Source organism: Drosophila tropicalis, unplaced genomic scaffold, assembly GCF_018151085.1.
Source record: "Drosophila tropicalis isolate 14030-0801.00 unplaced genomic scaffold, ASM1815108v1 contig_979, whole genome shotgun sequence".
Taxonomy (NCBI): domain Eukaryota; kingdom Metazoa; phylum Arthropoda; class Insecta; order Diptera; family Drosophilidae; genus Drosophila; species Drosophila tropicalis.
Window position 1 is genome coordinate 2,286,155 of NW_027173482.1, and position 12,024 is coordinate 2,298,178.

The following is a 12,024-nucleotide window of genomic DNA, read 5'->3' on the forward strand; positions in this document are numbered from 1 at the left end:
GCGGAGTGGCTTTCCTTTTTTTTTGTAGTAGTAGTTTTTTATAGTAGACAGCTGTATAATCCTCGAACATAGAAAACTGTATAATCCTCGAACATAGACAGCTCACAATTGGGATTTTTGGGGATATCATATACATAGACATTAAAAGTAGGTCCCAAATCAAAACCTTGGGGGACTCCATACTTGCCGTTTTGATGATTGACTACTATTTAGAACTGTGTAGAAAAAATGATCATTTAAAAAGGTGTCACCAGACAGTTTATGAATATAATGATGCAGCCCTGGGCGAGCGACGTTATGCTCTACCCCTGGTGTTATCAAGAAATGAAGAAGAAGTAGTTGGCGAATAAACGTTGAGAAGGAAAAGTGCGAACGAATAAGCTTCTACGATCGGTGGTAACGAACGGCCATCACGAACGAATTCAACGGCATCGCTTTACAAACGTCTCTATATTGTTAAGTCTCAAATAGTTAATACATTTATATTAGTTATCTACCTAAACGTACGAGTCTCGCATTTCTATTGGTCCCGAAAGGCGTGGGATGGTATCCAATATTTATAATTTGAATAGTGTGAAAAAAGGAACTGATATTTTTCATAAGTGGAAGTGTGTCAAAAAAAGGTAACGCGCAATTTACTCGGTAGAATAGAGTGGCATGAGAAACTCGAAAAGTGTAATAGTGTGTGTTCTGTGCATGAACGAGCTCGTGGAAACGAGAACGAAAGACGAATAAGCGAAACGAAAAATCAACGAACATACAAGCGTGAAAGAGACAACAATAATGCCGCATAAAAACTACGTGTCAAAGAAAGCTTTGCAGCAAAAATGTAGACAAGCTGGATTGTCAACGTCAGGAAATCGAGAACAATTACAGAGAAAGTTAACGACGATCAGTAGTGACGACGAATACGCCAGTGCTTTTGCACTGCTTCAATCGATGGTTAAAAAGGTAAACGAATTAGAAAAAACGATTAGAGTATTGCAGGAGCGATCATTTCAACCTGCAATGATTTCGTCACAAATCGAGGTCAGTGACGTAAATGTACAAGAAGTTTCTGGAGAAGGAAACGTGCTTTTGAGAAACGAACGAACAAACGTAACGTATGTGCCAAACGAAAACACTGCTACGTCTCAGCAGTACGACAATGTTGCTACGTTTCAGCAACTCGGAAACACTGCTACGTCTCAGCAGTACGATCATGTAAATACTTCGCAACAACTCGGTTGTGCAGCTACGTCTCAGCAGCACGCTTACTTTGCTACGTCTCAACAACCCAATTACATTGTTATATCGCAACACGGCTATATGGTTACGCCTCACCAACACGTACCATTCGCTCCCACTCATCAAAATGGTAACATTGCTACGATCCAGCAGTGCAATAACGTTGTGTCATCACAGCAAGATAATTATGTTCCAACGTCACGGAATTACGTAAGCAAAAGTGGGTTAAACACAAATGTAGGTCAGTATTTGGAAAATTCTCAGAATTTCGCGACCCAACGACAACAACAACACATAATATAATCCACATAGTTTTCAAAATAAACGTCAGTTTAACGGTAATACGCAGAAGTCAAGTAAATCCGTAATAAAACGAACACTCAAAGAAAAGATAAAATTGGGACATTATTCGTCAAATTGTCCTGATCCACAGCGTAAGCCTCGGTGTACTCATTGTAATCGTACTAACCACGATTCTACCAACTGTCCTGAAATAATATTGACTCTAACATCAACTCAGATATCTGTAAATTTATTTCAGTTAACGGAAACGAGACAAACGCATTCGTCGATCCAGGTAGTACACGTACTCTGATTCGAAAATCATTTGCCGAAAACGTAGGCGTTTTGCAACGATGTGCAATAACACTGAATGGATTTGGAAGAGGAAAATTCTTCTGTAACCAAAAATTAAATGCAAAGATCGTTGTTGACAAGATAGGTCACGAAGTCGAAATCCTTGTAGTGGAAAATGACTTAATATCTGAAAACGTTTTATTGGGTAAGGATATTCTTTGTCGGGATGGCAATAAACTAATTATTCACGGAAACAAATGTTTTATCGAAAACTTACGCCAAATAGAAACGACTCAAAATCGAACGGATTCCGAAACCGAGGAATTAAAAAAGGTCTTAATAGACAATGCTGCTTGTATCGCGCAGAAGACCAAATGGAAAATGGAAATCGCTTTAACATCAAACGTGCCATGTTATACGAAACCATCCCGAACACCGTTTGCGCTCAGACCTATTGTTACGAATATCATATCTGAGCTACTGGAAAACGACATAATTAGTCCTTCGGATTCGCCGTACTCCTCGGGAATCGTCATCGTAGATAACAAGAATGGAGAACGTCGTCTTTGCGTCGACTATCGTCGCTTTAACAGTATCACGGTCAAAATTCCATTTCCTATGCCAAACATGGAAGAGCAATTTGCTCAACTAGCTGGAAACGTCTATTTTACGCAACTTGATTTACGTATGGGTTACCATCAAATCGAGATAAGTGAATCGTCCAAACAGTACACGGCGTTTGTTACAGCTGACGGACATTATGAATACAACTGAAGCAGCTACGTACTGATTATATCATCGAAAATCATCGCCTTTTTCGAAAAACGGAAAACACTATTGCGTTTGTTGTACCAAAGGCTGTTAGATGTCGCGTTGTTAAAAGTTGCCATGATGATGTCGGACACTTTGGTCTTGATAAAACCATGGAGAGAATTCAAAAACGATTTCGGTTTTCAAAGATGAGGAAGTACGCGAATGACTATATCTCTACATGCCTCCAATGCTGCTACCATAAGTCTTAAGGAGGAAAGCCTGAAGCTTGCATGCATTACAACGATGTTGAACGGGTCCCTATTCGTCGACTTCACGCGGATCTTTGGGTCCTTTTGTTCGAAGCAAACGAGGAAATACTCATATACTGGCTATATCTGATTCATTCAGTAAATTCCTAATTGTAAAAGCCGTTAAAAGTACATAAACATTACCCGTTCTATCAACGCTAAACGAAATTTCTAGTTACTTCGGCTTGCCAAATTTTATTATAACAGACCGTGGAACAGCGTTTACGTCAAAAATATTTGAGGATTACTGTAAGCAAACTCATATCCAACACGTTAAGAACGCTGTACGAACACCCCGTGCAAATGGTCAAGTGGAACGCGCTAATCAAATAATTCTGAATTATATACGAACGATGAACGAAAATCCAAAGGATTGGGATCTGACTCTTCATAACCTTCAATGGACTGTCAACTCGCAGAAAAACAGCACCACTGGATTCAGTCCAATTGATCTTGTATTTAATTTCAACGCTATTGATGTCGTGCAAAACAACCTTACTGCGGCGATACACGCAGACCAGGATAAACCGCATTCCAACGAAACCGTCACCGAAAATCGAAATCAAGCCGCAGCCAATATCGCATCAGAAAGAGCTAAATGGAAGAAACGTTTTGATGCCAAATACGCTAACCCTTTTGTTTATTCTACAGGTAAACGATCGTTATGTAATCATAGATATCCCCGGCATACAGATTACAGGACTTAAATACTGTTCTGTATACTCCTCGGATAAGATGAAACCCTAGTGTTCAAATATTCCTGAATTGGATGTATCTGACGACGAAGATACTCGAATCGAGGGCGATCCGAATGCAGGATTGGCCGAGCTGTCACCAGACAGTTTATGAATATAATGATGCAGCCCTGGGCGAGCGACGTTATGCTCTACCCCTGGTGTTATCGAAAAATGAAGAAGAAGTAGTTGGCGAATAATCGTAGAGAAGGAAAGGTGCAAACGAATAAGCTCTTACGATCGGTGGTAACGAACGGCCATCACGAACGAATCCAACGACATCGCTTTACAAGCGTCTCTATATTGTTAAGTCTCAATTAGTTAATAAATTTATATTAGTTATCTACCTAAACGTACGCGTCTCGCATTTCTATTGGTCCCGAAAGGCGCACTCCCCTGCCTAAGCCTTCCTGACAGCTTCTCTATCTACAATCTTCTACTGGGTAATGAGATTTACAATCGACCTTCTCAGAAGTGGGTTTTAGATGTGACAAAGGTGTCGAGTGATTTTAAAAGATATGAAGAGATACCATCAGGCTTAAGCTATTGGATAAGTGCTGAATGCCAAACTGTGTCAAAAGCAACCTTGATGTCTAATGTAACTAAACCCACAGACTTCTTGTTTTGAAAGCGATAAAGTTTTTTGGTTTTGTGGTAAGGTAAGAACAGTTTATTATTAGTTTGTCCTACTCATGGATCATAAAAAAATCCCTCTCATTTAAATACATTGCCGATGGAGAGGACATAATTCAGACATTTGGGGAAAAAAAAAAGAAAAACAAGAAACAGTGCGTGCTGCGTTCTCTTTAATGGGTAAAGCATAGATGAAATACATAAATGCAATATTATATACAACTCAAAATTCTGAAACAACACGACGATATCGTGATATTAACATGTTGCAATGAAAAAGACTGAATATGACTACTAAAAATACACAAAGAAGGGACACGAATTTGTTCGTCAATTGGCTCACCATATTATGAACTTTGTAAATACATTATACAAATTTTAAGGAATATAACATTGGACAGTCACACCTCAGATAAGACGGATCATAGAACCAAACCTACGGAAAAAAACAACAACAAAATCCAAACTCTACAAACAAAGTTAACGCACAAAGCAAAACAATTAACAAAAACAAAAAACCTCACTGCAACCGTTAGTACGGGCTTGATCCCACAACTCCAACAATGCGAGAACAACCGGACATAGGCATACTCACCCACCAATATAGCAACAAACATTTGAGTGAACCAAAATGCATAATATTAAAACGAAATGATGACTTCACATTTGAAAAAGTGTCACCGTTTATTATTAAAAAAATTAAGTAAGTAAGTCGACTCGCCGACTTGGGTATACCATACACCAGGCGAAACAAATTTTTTTTTTATATGCGAAAACCAAATGTATGTGTATTGTTTTACATGCTTTATACTATGTGCTATCTCGCTCACTCTACAAACACACGAGCACTCTAGCGCCGCCACTAGCCAACGGCCAATTCTGGCCTTGTGGATTGCTTAGTAAAATACGTTCATATGCATATTTTGCATGTTTCTAGTCCGATTTCAATTTGGTAGTTTGGTAGAAATAGATAAGATTAATTAGACTGCCGAATTTAATTGCAAAAGTCTAAAAACTAAAGCAAGAAATCGATTTTTTCTAAATTATGGAGGCGGAAGTTGGCGTGGCAAAATATGAGAAAATGTATACTCTGCGCGCATACTAAGCCAGTAAACATACTAAATTTGGTGACTTTAGCTCTGTTTGTTTCTGATAAAATCAGTTTTGTTTAATTTGCGGGGACGGAAGTGGGCGTGGTAAAATTTTTAAATAGCCAATATCTGCGTCTATTAAGCTAGTCTGCATTCCAAATTTAATGTCGGTAGCTATCATAGTTTTTAAGGAAATCAGTTTTATGTAAATTCCGTGAGCGGAAGGGGGCGTGGCAAAAAGTTTGAACAATTAATTTCTGCGCTCTAACTAAACGAGTATATAAGTTAACAAACAATCCAACGAACTGCTTTGACACTAAGTCTTAGAACAATTTGTGCAGCTGCAACGTCGATGTGACGAATTTCATACCAAGAGCCCATAGCATGACCATACGCCTTACATACATATTTACTTCTTATGTATTTAGCTTTAGATTCATATTCCCATTTATGTACTGAGGTTTAGTTCTCTTTTATTTTCTTCAACATATTCAGTTTTTGTATAACCCTTTAACAATAAAAACACATATCTCCGGCACTTGGCCGTAACACAAATTATTATCGCTAATATATTGCTGATCCACAAGGACGGTGATTCATATACCTAATCGTATCTCATCCTTATCAACATAAATCAACCCATAAGTTGGATCCCACCAACGGCAACCCCTAACAGGAACCAGTGGACGGACCCAACATCTTAATTTATAAACCAAATTTTATGTCTCCAGCTGTTATACTTTTTAAGAAAAACAGTTTTATGTGATTCCTGGGGGCGTGTCAAAATAAATTTTGTTGTGCAGAACCTAGTCCTAAGAGATATCGAGAATATTCCGAAGGACAAGAAAGGATCGTTACAAACTAACCAGTAGGCTTGGACTTATTAGTCACTTAATCAACACTATCTGACACGGCCTTTGTGACCCTTACAAGTCCTCGTGTATCTCAGACCGTGTGTTTAAGAATAAACATCGTGTTCATCTGAAGCGGCTTCACCAAATCAGATGCACTAAAGAAAACATAATACAACTGTACTTTTGTCACAAACAAGTAATCTAGCATATGACTAGAATTACAATCAGCCACACACATTGTAGAAAAACACTTGAAATTCTAAACTAACCCAAAAGATCACAACGGCAGGATGTCAAGTGGCCGAAGCCGTGCCCAAAATAATAATAATTTTTAACCCCCGAAATCTTGGGTTTGAGTCTCATTAGGATAAGATATTTTAAGAACAATTGTTACCTCCTAGAGCCTAAGATTCCCTATATAAACTCAATACTTGTGTTAATAAAATCAGTTCATATTTTGAATTCAACGAATGAAGATTGGGTTATTCTTCTCCTCCGGAATCCCTATTTATTTTGGTCCTTCGAGAAAAAGGAACTCTGTAGTTTTCCCCCACCAGTGGTAAGAGACTCAGAGAATGAATCAGCTCCTTAAGAGTTTGAGATCTTATGCAAGTGTAAATGCTAAGACCAGCTAAAGGTAGCAAAATAAGAAAGAACTCTGTAGTTTTCCCCCACCAGTGGTAAGAGACTCAGAGGTTCAATCAGCTCCTTAAGAGTTTGAGATCTAATGCAAGTGTAAATGCTTAGACCAGCTAAAGGTAGCAAAATAAATAACTCTTGTTTTCCCCCACCAGTGGTAAGAGACAGAGTATAAAATAAAAGCAAAATATTATTGCTTAATAAATAAAAAGTGCGTGCGACCGAGTATATAAAGGCAGTTTGGCTAGTCGAGCAACTGCAATAATTTCGGCGGCGGTAAAAAAAAAAAGAACAATATAAAGTTCGTGTGTTGCGTATTCGAAAAAAAAAAAATAAAGTTAACTAGTGTATAGTTATATACATATGTACACTATATGTAGTTGCTAGTCGGCAACTACCAACAGCAGCAGAGCAACAAGATAGTTGCAAAGAAGAGGCTGGAAAAGTGCCAGTATAAGAAAATCTGGTGCGAAGTCCGGCACCGGTACCGCCTGAGCCCATAGGCCCTGGACAACAGCAGCTGAGCGACGAAACAATAAAAAATAAAACGGCGAACTCTACCCATTGGCGGACAAGCAGCAGCAAACAGGATCATCAGATAAGATATAAATTAAAATAGTCATAAGTACTTACATCAACCTATATATTTTAATATTATCGATATCCAAATATACGCATAAGTTAAAATGTTCACAAATAAGGCTGCAAAAGTGTTAGAGAAGCAGGCAGGGTTACATGCCAGGTTAAGGCAGTTGGAAGCACTAGATGCTAGAAGCATAACTAGCAAAGTTGTAGAGGAAGTAAAAGAGATAAGGAATCAATGGATACCTAATAACAAAAAATTGATTGAGACTGCTCCAAATTTAGATCATGATTATTTCAGTAATAAAATACATGAAGAAGCGTTAACGATAGTTGCCAAAATTATAGCCACAGGGGAGTCAGAAAAACCAGGCACTAGTAAGTCGGTGTGCGTTGAAGCGGAGGCAAACATGTCAGAGATAGTTGATGATAGCATAGGAGAGTCGCGCGGGAATGCGACCTCCAGTAATGAAAACCCTAAGCTTAACCAGGAGATATTTATGGATAGAGTCCGACAGCTCCAGGAATATTTGGAGGTAGTAGAGTTGAAGTCAACAGGCAATGGGACATGGACATTATATATTAATAAAATTAACTATTTGTGGGAGAAAGTACAGGCATGTCAAGTAATAACAAGTGATGCAAAATTAAAGAATATTATGGATGATTTACAATTTGATGTCCGAAATTCATTGTCAATGCTAGAAATGAAATTGAACAATAAAGAAAATTGTAAGAGTGAGAATGTTACCGTGAGAGGCGAATTACCGGTGTTGCCCAAGATTCAGGTACCCACATTTGCTGGAGAGGCTAGAGAATGGGACCTGTTTGTGGAGTTATTTACAGAATTAATTGAAAAAAGAGAAGATTTAAGTATTGCTCTCAAGTTTAATTATTTAAAATCCGCGTTAAAGGGCGAAGCAAGGAGCATGGTAGCTCATCTATTGTCAGGTTCAGCTGACAATTATAGTGCCGCTTGGGAACTGTTAACCAAGCGGTATGAAAATAATCGCAGGGTATTTTCCGAACAATTAAATCGGATCGTTGATTTACCGATGATCAACAATGAATCCGCAAAGAGTATAAAAGGAGTGATTGACATAATTAATGAGTCAATACACTTAATTAAAATCAAAGCAAATTTGTCCGATGAAGTTGACGTAATACTCGCTCAACACATACTTCGGAAATTTGACAGAGAGACTCTACAGTTGTATGAGAGTCAGATTAGAAAAACAAGGCAAATACAATTGCTATCGGATGTCATGGAATTCTTGGAGCAAAGATATTGCTCGCTAAGTGCCGTGAGAAAGGAAGAGAAAAAACCATTAGAAAAAACGTCGGCTGTGGCGTTTAAAGACAGTTGTCCGATCTGCAAAGGCCCCTGGCATAACGCACTTCAGTGCTATAAGTTTAAAGCGCTAACACCTATAGAAAGGCTGGAAATAGCAAAAAAAGTACAATTGTGCACACGATGCTTGAAGCATTCAAGCAACAAGAGATGCAATAATGAAATGGTCTGCTCATTTTGCAGCAGAGGACACCATACGTTACTCCATTATGAAGAAAATCAGGGGAGCGTCAATACCTGTGTAACGGCACAACAAAAATTGTTGGCCACAGCCCTAATACAAATTAAGAAAATAAATGGAGGGTTTCAAACATTAAGAGCTTTGGTTGATTGTGGTTCTCAGAGTACTATATTATCTGAAGAAGCCGCTCAAATATTGAAATTACGTAAAATTAAACAATATACAGAGATAAGTGGCGTGTCCTTAATAAAAGCAAAAAAATCAAAATATAAAGTAAAAATAGATTTGAAGACGCGGAATCCACGGGATAATCTTCTTAATGTTGAGGCAGTTGTGTTGCCAAATTTAATGAAAGCTCTTCCGTTAAAAATAGCAAATGTGGATATGTCAAAATGGCAATCCTACGTACTTGCTGATCCTACCTTTAATAAACCGGGTAGGGTTGACATGATAATAGGGGTAGACGTATATACCCAAATCTTAAAAGGGGGAGTTAGAAAGATAAATGGCCTACTAGGTCAAAATACTAAATTTGGCTGGATCATCTCGGGATGCACCAAATCAAAAATAAATAAATCTGTAGCAGCACCAACAATAGATGTTACAGGTTTTAAAAAGCGTTGGGAGAAGAAAAAAGGTAAATGTGAAAATAAATACAACACAAGTCCAAACAAGCTCATCAACAAAACAAAACAAGAAATAACTTTTCGGGCCCCGGCAGGACCTCACCTTAGAGGTAAGATAAAAGCTGAGGTAAAAGAAATAAGTTTATGGCCCCCGGCAGGACCTCAGTTCGGAGGTAAAGTAAAATCTGGGGAAGAAAAAGTATATATCCCAGAGCCAGTACAAAATGAAAATATTCAGATGGCAAACGTTAAATTAAATAATGATTATCTAAGAAATAGTGTTAAAATAAATTCGGGTAACAAATTGTCCGAGGCTGTATTACAAAAAGGGACAACACTTAATCCGAATAACCACTCAGAATTCAAATACCAGCAAAAGCCACATTGGTTTAAGCCGAAAGGTAAAAGTAGTTGGTCTTTAAAGTCTCCACCATATAAAAAGGCTAGAAGTCAGCACAGTAATACACATCAGGAGTGGGTAGATATCCCGAAGCAAAAATTGTTAAACATCGGGCGATATTAATAAACCAATTTGGAAAATGATACAAACATTGATTTGCTAGGGTTAACTTCTCTTATGTAGCTCGTCATGCTTCTTTAACAACAGTAATCTTACTAAAAATAATATTAATAATAATAATTTGTTTAGGGCAACTAAATAAAAATAAAATCCAAAACGTCACATTTGGCGGCCCTTTGCAGAATGTTTAAGAATAAACATCGTGTTCATCTGAAGCGGCTTCACCAAATCAGATGCACTAAAAGAAAACATAATACAACTGTACTTTTGTCACAAACAAGTAATCTAGCATATGACTAGAATTACAATCAGCCACACACATTGTAGAAAAACACTTGAAATTCTAAACTAACCCAAAAGATCACAACGGCAGGATGTCAAGTGGCCGAAGCCGTGCCCAAAATAATAATAGTTTTCAACCCCCGAAATCTTGGGTTTGAGTCTCATTAGGATAAGATATTTTAAGAACAATTGTTACCTCCTAGAGCCTAAGATTCCCTATATAAACTCAATACTTGTGTTAATAAAATCAGTTCATATTTTGAATTCAACGAATGAAGATTGGGTTATTCTTCTCCTTCGGAATCCCTATTCACCGTGAATGGACTGATATTATGTAAGTGTTGTATCTTTTTTACTCTTCGCCATTCAGACTTAAATTTAATATTATTTCTTTCTTAATTTTAACTAATATATTTCTTTTTATCATAGTCAACATTTTATTTTACATGTTAGTTTCTTCAACTCAACATTATTAAATGACAATGTGACAGGATATCAACACTTTGTTATTTATTATTTCGCTCTCTCTTTTATCATTATATAGTTGCCGTCAGTTTGCTACGCTAGGCACCACAATTGCTACTAGGATCCATGTATGATGTTCCTTCCACCCTAGGTGGTAAAGATCGACCAATGATATACATCTTTTTCACCGTAATCATCCTCTTCAATCATTTCAGATGTAGCACATTCATTTGGCATTTCTGGCAAACTCTTATGGGGATACTGTCCTATTATTCTTTAACAACTTCAACAGATATCAGTCATCTTCCAACAATTTATTTATTTTTATTTTTTTTATTTTTTTATTTATTTACGTCAACTAACACAGCAGTCGACGAAAAAGCTTAAGCTAAAGACAGATAGTAATTAAATGAAGAAGGTAGCTTAGCTTTATACACAACTAAACATCCCCGACCCGGAGGAGGTGTTTTATTTGCACAAGGTGCCAGCTATGCCCCGATTCACAGCCAATGTGGCCAGGGATGAGTTGCAGCCAATCCAATTCCAGAATATTTTCATTGGTTTCGCTGTAGATGATTAAAAAGTATAGCGCGAAGAGAAGTGACAGAAAGATGAGGAGAGATAAGGTGAGAAAGGTTGTTAAAAGATTGGCAAAGAACACGAAGAGGTTCGTGAAGAGAGTAGTTAGTCAGATATCTACTAAGGTGAATAGGAAAAAAGTTTCTGGTCCGACGTGAGGGAACACAAAAATACAGCGTATCTAGTAAATTGGTAGAAATGACTTCGCCGTTGACTAGTTTATGGAGAAAGAGAATGCCAAAAAAAAGCCTACGGTTATAAAGTGAAGGAAGATTAATAAGAAGAAGTCTGTCAGAATAAGAAGGTAGGCGAAGACCCTGGTCCCAATTTAGACCGCGTAGCGCAAACTTAAGGAACTGCTTCTGTACTGATTCAATACTACGCTGGTGAACATCATATTGCTGGTTCCACACTGGCGAGCAATATTCTAGAGTAGGGCGAACTAACGAAGTGTATAAAACCTTTGTTACATAGGGATCATCAAATTCTTTGGCCCAACGTTTAATGAAGCCGAGAAGGCTGCTTGCTCTGTTGACAATTGAAGAAATATGAACATTAAATGAAAGTTTAGGGTCAAACATAACGCCTATGTTTTTGAATGATGGAACACAATCTAACAGAAC

General features: G+C 37.7%; 1 protein-coding gene across 15 annotated transcripts in view; it reads left to right on the forward strand.

Moving 5' to 3' along the window:
• The window catches only part of LOC137586311 (transcriptional regulator ATRX homolog), a 600,012-nt gene that overhangs the window by 381,957 nt on the left and 206,031 nt on the right, over positions 1 to 12,024 (forward strand). The window lies entirely within an intron of this gene.